Here is a 6633-nt window from a genome sequence, read left to right on the forward strand (position 1 = left end):
ATTGTTTGGAGGAGTGGAACTGAGTAAGGGAGAGAGTAGTAAATGATGAGGTCAGAGGGAACAAGGGAGACCAGATCACATGCAAGCACTGTGAAATCGTTAGCTTTTTACTCTGAATAAAGAGGGGAACCACGGAAGGATTTTGAGCATAGGAGAGATGAGATCTGACTTATGTTTTAAAAGGATCATTCTGAAATGCTGTGTTGCAAATAGACTGTAGGGTGGTGAGGGGGGAAGCAGGCAGACAAGTGAAGAGGCTATTGCACTAATTCAGGCAAGAGAAGATGGAGGCCTGAACCAGGGTAGCTGCAGTTATTACTTATTATAATGAAATTGTTACTGCTACAGTTTGGATCTTGGTGGTTCAAATTAGCATCACTTAAATAATCACCAGAACATTCTCAGTCACTCTGGATGCAAGGGTACTAACGTGTGTGAATCTTGTTTCGAAACTTGAATTTATGATAAATTGTGTGGTAGGTTTCTGCTTTGCAAAAAAAGTGTGAAATGTGACAGCTGGTGACAGGTGATTCAAGCTGCCGACACCAGAATGTAAGGGCAGAAGATTCATTTATAGAATCACACGGATAGAATGATGAAGTCCATTCCCTTCATTCTATAAATGAGGAAACCATAGCGCGGACAATGGCTGTGAGTTGACCCAGGACATACCTCTCTCCAGTGCTGAAGTCTGGGTCCCATTACACCTCACTGCCTGCATTCACTCATCTGCACTTCCCCCTCAAGACTTACAGGCTATATCTGTTTCTCTAATTGCCTCAGTTATTTGTCCTTCCATAATTCAAGAATAAGATCATCAGATTGAAAGTTTCCCTAGGGCAGAGATCCTAATAGATGCATAACACTGATTTTGGCTGAATTGTGTAAATGGCACATTTATTGAGCATCAGACTTTATTACTCTAACTCTAAACTGACTGGCCTCAATTACTGATTCTTCTATCTAATAACTGTCAAAAAGAATTTCCTTGCCAACTTCATTAAAATTATATTTTGGGAAAGAAATATTCCCCCAAAGTTTAGGTGTTTTAAATTTTCTTTCATCAGGACATGCGACGAGGGCGTCCTTGCAGGCCAGAACTTAAAGAGCATTACCGCATCCACAACAACTGATAAATGAATCAACAATTTAGTCCCTGAAGTTTACCACCATTGAGCACAATCAAGATGATATTTACCTAGAAAACCATCAAAGTAACTGGCTTTAAGGTGCTCTCTGTAACTCACAGAACAATGGCAATGTTGCCATTGATTGACTGAATTTTGAATACTATAGCATCTGTTTAGTGCTTCTCCCCCAGTAGCAATACCAAGCAGGCCAGCCCAACAGAAAGGGTTCCAATGGGATCAGGATGGATGAATGGGTGTTGATATGCTGATTAGCAAGAATGTCTATGGCAGGAGTTTCATGGATTTAAAGGGCAAATTAAGCATTGTGTTCAGGAGAGGGCAGCAAGTGCCAAGGTCAGAGAATTCTTCCTGACAGATCATTAGGAGGACTTGATATTTTGAGAACCAGATTACACATAAATGGGAGAGTGTTCTATGTGAATACCAAAGGCAATACCAGTTGTGGTTTGCTAATTAGACATGAACTTTCCATATTAACTAGGGATGTGGAGTGGACAGACATCACCAGATAAAGGGCCTGGAGAAGAAGAAACAGCTTCCTAGTAAACCTGACAGTACAAGTCACAGTTCTCCTATGAGCCCTCACATTTCCTTACTGTTCAATGTGCCTGTCTCAAACTCTTCCCCTTACCCTGTTTTCGCCAATAGAAATCTCACACAGCCTTGTGAATTTTCTTCACATCCCTCCTTCAGACACCCACCAGCATTTTCTGCTTCTGAAAGCCTTGCCCCTTCATGTACTTAATTGGTTGGAATGAAAACTAAGAAGGAGCTTTAAAAGTTTACTTAGAACTATATTTCACATAACAAAATCCATACACGCAAGTAACAAAATACACAAAATGTAGGCAATAGCAATGTTAACATGCCACACACATGAATAATAATTAGTTCTGCTTGTTTAATGTGAGAGAAGAGGATTAAAAAAAAGTCAAAGGACAAAGACCTCAGTTATAAAACATAGTCAGAAGAAAGCATCCTGTTTGGGGGGAAGATTCCCCTCCACTTTCGTTCCTGTAGTTACAGGGCAGGGTCACAGAAGTCTAGGGGGCCCATAAGCCCAGCCCTTACAGTCAGAGCTGACTTGTCAGGAGGGGCCATTCAGTCGACCTGTTCAATGACGGGGCCAGTACTGGGGGCACCCTGGCCGGCTTGAGCTCCACAACTGCTACCCCCAAGGACACCAAGCCCCCCATAGAGCCTGGAGGAGATGGGACCACAGATTTGCTGCAGCTCCCTCTTCTGATGCTCATACTCCTCTTTCTCTGCCAACTGATTGCGCCCCAGCCAGCCAAGGACTTCCTGACATTTGTCTTGTACTTTGCTCCTGTCCTCTTCAAGAATCTTGTCTCTAAGGCTTTCCTCTTGCAAGGAGCTCTTCACATGGAAGACATGAGCCTCCACGGAGTTTTTGGCAGCCACTCTGTCCCTCTGGGCCTCATCCTCAGCCTTGGACTGCTCAGCCTCATGAACCATCCTCTCCACCTCTTCCTTGCTCAGCCGGCCCTTGTCATTGGTGATGGTGATCTTGTTGGCCTTGCCTGTGCTCCTATCGGTGGCCACCACATTCAGGATGCCATTGGCATCGATGTCAAAGGCCACCTCGATCTGGGGGACCCCACGAGGGGCAGGAGGGATGCCACTGAGCTCAAAGAGCCCCAGCAGGTTGTTGTCCCCGGTCATGGCCCTCTCACCCTCACACACCTGGATCAGAACCCCAGGCTGGGTGTCTGAATAGGTGGTGAAAGTCTGGGTCTGCTTGGTAGGGATGGTGGCATTCCTCTGGATCGACGTGGTCATCACTCTACCTGCTGTCTCCAGCCCCAGGGAGAGCAGAGCCACGTCCAGCAGTAGGAGATCCTGCACTTTCTCACACTTGTCCCCCATCAACACTGCTGCCTGCACAGCAGCCCCATAGCCCACTGCCTCATCCGGGTTGATGCTCTTGCTCAGCTCCCTGCCGTTGAAGAAGTCCTGCAACAGCTTCTGCACTTTGGGAACGTGAGTAGAGCCGCCCACTGGAACAAGTCATGAATGTGGGCCTTGTCCAGCTTGGCGTCCCGCAGGATCTTCTCCACTGGCTCCACGGTGCTCTGGAAAAGGTCCGAGCACAGTTCCTCAAAGCGGGCTCGAGTGATGGACGTGTAGAAGTCCACGCTCTCGAACAGGGAATCGATCTCCAGAGTGGCCCGGGTGCTGGAGGACAGGATGCGCTTGGCGTGCTCACAGGTCGTGCGAAGCCTGCGTGGGGCCCGCTTGTTCCCACGCAGGTCCTTCCCGTGCTTCCGTCGGAACTCCTCTGTCAAGTGGTGCACCAGCCGGTCGTCAAAGTCCTGCCCGCCCAAGTGGGTGTCTCCAGCCGTAGCTTTCACCTCAGAGAGACCAGCGTCAATAGTGAGGACCCACACGTCGAAGGTGCCCCCGCCCAGATCGAAAACGAGCACGCGGCGCTCTCCGGCGCCCCGCCGGCCCAGCCCATAGGCGATGGCGGCCTCTGTGGGGTCGTTGATGATCCTCAGCACGTTGAGCCCCGCGATGGCACCCGCGTCCTTGGTAGCCTGGCGCTGCGAGTCGTTGCAGTAGGCGGGCACCGTGATCACAGCGTGCCTCACCGGCTGGCCCAGGTACGCCTCGGCCGTCTTCATCTTGCTCAGCACCCTGGACGAGATCTCCTCGGGGTAGAACGCCTTGTCCTCCCCGCGGTAGGACACGCGCACCTTGGGCTTGCCGCCCTCGCTCACCACCTGGAAGGGCCGGTGTTTCGCGTCCGCCTGCAGAGTCGCGTCCGCAGACTTGCGCCCGATCAGCCGCTTGTCGCCGAACACGGTGTTGCGCGGGTTCAGCGCCGCCTGGCTCTTGGCCGCATCTCCGACCAGCCGCTCGGTGTCGGTGAAGGCCACGCAGCTGGGCGTCGTGCGGCTGCCCTGGTCATTGGCGAGGATGTCCACGCGGCCGTGCCGGAACACGCCCACACATGAGTACGTGGTGCCCAGGTCGATGCCTATCGCCACTTCCCTCGGGCCCACATGGCTGCGGCTTCTCGCGCTCCTGGGGACCAGTCTGATACGCGAGACTGCGGCACTTGGTGCTGCTCGACCGTCGAGGCGCGCTCCGCTGCGCCGCTCTCCGCTCGCCTTCTGTCCTGCAAGCCCAGCTCGGCTCTGCCCGGCTCCGCGTCCACGAGCCTTAGATCCACTTTCCGGGGACGCGCCTCCGCCCGCCCGCGCCGCCGCGAACCTGCCGGCGCTTTCGCGGAGAGCCCAGAGCCGCCCACCCCCCCCGCGCGGGCTGACTCAGCCGGGGGGGCGCCGCGCTGACTCGGGGAGCAGGTTCGCGCGGCTCCGGCCGTGCGAGGCGGGGCGCGGGTTGGCCGCGCTGGCCCCACCCGCCCCTGACTCGGAGCTGCGGAGAAAGTGGCAGCTTCTCCTGGCTGGTTCTAGGGGCCGTGGGTTGCGGCAGAAGCCAGTGAAGGCCTAACTTCCCAAGAGAACTAGTTCTCCCCCTGTTGGCTGAAGACAGCCGGCCTGAGTCCGGCGGCTCGGGAAAAGCTGAAAGTATGTTACCGTGCGAATAGAGCCGTGGTCTCCAAGCTGGGAGTTTAAATAGTTATTTTTTTTGTCTCAACATTTTTTTGTCTTGAAACTTAAAAGCAGTATTTTCGCAATTGTGACAGATGGGCGGCCTGATTCTGGTTGCGGAATGAAGCTAGGGACGGCAATGAGGTTAAGAGAGAGCGCCGGAAAGTACTGTTTGTGAGTTGCATTGCTGGTTCAGTCATAGCGTTCCCGCCTGACACCCTGTAGGCCTGGGTTCGATTAACAGCCTAATGTTCCGTGACCTTTTCCTTCCAAATACTCATTTTAATTTTTTTTTTCCTGTTGCAGGACTTACAACACTGAACTAAACGAACCAGTTAGCTGAAGGCTAGGTTCTTTTGATTTGGCTCCCCATCCTCTACGAAGTCGCTTTCTTGAAGGGAGACGAGACCTGGCGCTGTGGCGCGTGGACTCGGGGGTGATGTCGCCGCCCCACCCTGGAGAGAACTCAGCACACGGGGAAGGAGGATGCAGATGAACTGTGGTGGAATGTCGCTCCTGTTGTCGATGCCTATCGCTCATATTCCCGAGGAGCATGGTACCCAAAGGCAGATTGGGAAGCACAGTGTGCGTTTTCCTCTGAGGCCAGGGCTGAGGTCGGGAGTAAACTCCTGCAGGCCACAGGCCATCCCATGCTCTGCAAGCCAGAGGGCGAGGGGAGTCGATTGGTCAGCAAAGCCATCCTAGTTCCCGTCCGTCCTGCAGCCTTACGAATTGAATCTTAGCCATGTCTCACTTTCTTTAATCCAGAACAACCTATTGGAGTTTTCTAGTGTTTCTACTTGGCGTGGACTTCTACTGAGAAGCCAAAAGGAGGAGCCTTTTCGGAGACCAGAGGGTGGAAATGGAGGAAAAAGGAGCCTCCTGTCTCTCGGCTGACAGGCGGGGATACTCACCGCTGTACTAACGAGGGCGGTATCTATGGGGAACGTCATACTTTCTAACGTTAAACTTTACTAGTGTATTGGATGTAATATATTATTTGCCTCATTCAAGGTAAACTAATTTTTACAAAGAGAAACTAAAACCCTTGCTTGGTAAGTGGCTCTATTCTCCTCAAATGGCTCAGAATCCTTTGGAAAGTTCTTGGGGCCGTTGAAGAGGGAGGAGGGAGTCAGGATGCAGAGGTCAGTCCCCCTTCTGGACTGGATTTCTTGTTCAACCCTCTCCCAGTGTGCCAGTGAGAAAGAGCTGGCAAAGTCTGCTGGGACAGAGATCCAACTATGCCGGGAAGGTGATCAGTCTGAGGAAAAAAGGGCATGTTTGAAGAAGTGTGCAATGAGTGACTTCCACAGTGGAAAATCAAGCCATCCTCAAAAAGAAGGAACCTATTTCATAACTCCAGGAGGAAGAGAAGCTTCAGCTTTAAACTCATTCACTCTCAGAGTCTAAGCCTGGATGTGAGAGTCCAGACATTTTGGCCAAGAACCTGGAAGAGAAAGGTCCTCACCTCAGAAGGCAAAAGGCGGCCTGGCCTGGGGTCTGTGCACTGGTCTGTTCAGGGACTGCCTTGTCCAAGCTCCTCCAACCTTCTCTCCTAGCCCTCAGCAGCCTCAAAACGCCACCTACCCTCGCAGCCCCAAGAGTTCCAGGTAAAGCCCTAAAGCAAGCACCTCTGTGCCTGCACATTAACCACAGCATCACACAGGCATTCTTCCAAGGTCATTCTCTTTACTTTTTAATTCAGAGAGGTTCAAGTACAGAGGAGTTTATGTATGCAGTGCTAACTTTATACATATGCTTACATGTATCCATTTATGTTTAGCAGCTTAGTTTGAGTATCTTTAAAAGTAGAACAGATACTAAAGTGATAACTTAAATAGACATTTTGAAGTGGAGGGATGCTGATGACTCAACACTGAGTACAAAAAGCAAGTTGTAGAACA

The 6633-nt window shown here is 51.3% G+C and overlaps 1 pseudogene; it reads right to left on the bottom strand.

The window, feature by feature from the left end:
* Positions 1-1944: 1944 nt before the first annotated feature.
* Positions 1945-5269, bottom strand: LOC101408018 (heat shock 70 kDa protein 6-like; annotated as a pseudogene).
* Between the last annotated feature and the right edge of the window lie 1364 nt (positions 5270-6633).

Source organism: Ceratotherium simum, chromosome 2, assembly GCF_057802395.1.
Source record: "Ceratotherium simum simum isolate JZ-2026a chromosome 2, ASM5780239v1, whole genome shotgun sequence".
Classification (NCBI taxonomy): Eukaryota; Metazoa; Chordata; class Mammalia; order Perissodactyla; family Rhinocerotidae; genus Ceratotherium; species Ceratotherium simum.